Source organism: Rhagoletis pomonella, unplaced genomic scaffold (assembly GCF_013731165.1).
Source record: "Rhagoletis pomonella isolate Grant_MI unplaced genomic scaffold, Rhpom_1.0 Rhpom_scaffold_00003, whole genome shotgun sequence".
Classification (NCBI taxonomy): Eukaryota; Metazoa; Arthropoda; class Insecta; order Diptera; family Tephritidae; genus Rhagoletis; species Rhagoletis pomonella.
Genome location: NW_023458557.1, coordinates 1,289,919 through 1,290,346, shown reverse-complemented (window position 1 = coordinate 1,290,346; position 428 = coordinate 1,289,919).

Below are 428 nucleotides of genomic sequence, written 5' to 3'. Positions count from 1 at the left end.
AAGAAAATGATACCTTATTCTTTTACATAATCATGCAATGAAAATAAAAATTATATAAACGGATAATCAAACTTGATATTATGTAATAAAAATGTAATTTTTCCAAAATATCGTAAAGAAAAATCGATGCATTTTCACACTCGTTTTGCTATATCGTAAACTAAGTCGAAACTACTTAGTAGAAGTCTGAAATGCGACTATGAATATAGGTAAATTTTAAGTTGGTACTTAGATTTAAGTTGCAACTTTATTAGTTTCGACTTAGTTGCTGGACTATGAATACGCGCCAATGTATGAGGTAACGCCCTGTATGCAGCACTCAAGAAAACTGTCAAGAAAAAATAGCCATTATTTCGCGTGTGTGTCCAAGGAATTTTGACATTTTTGATACCTAACAGCCTGTTGCCTCACTCTTTCCTCAAGAAATA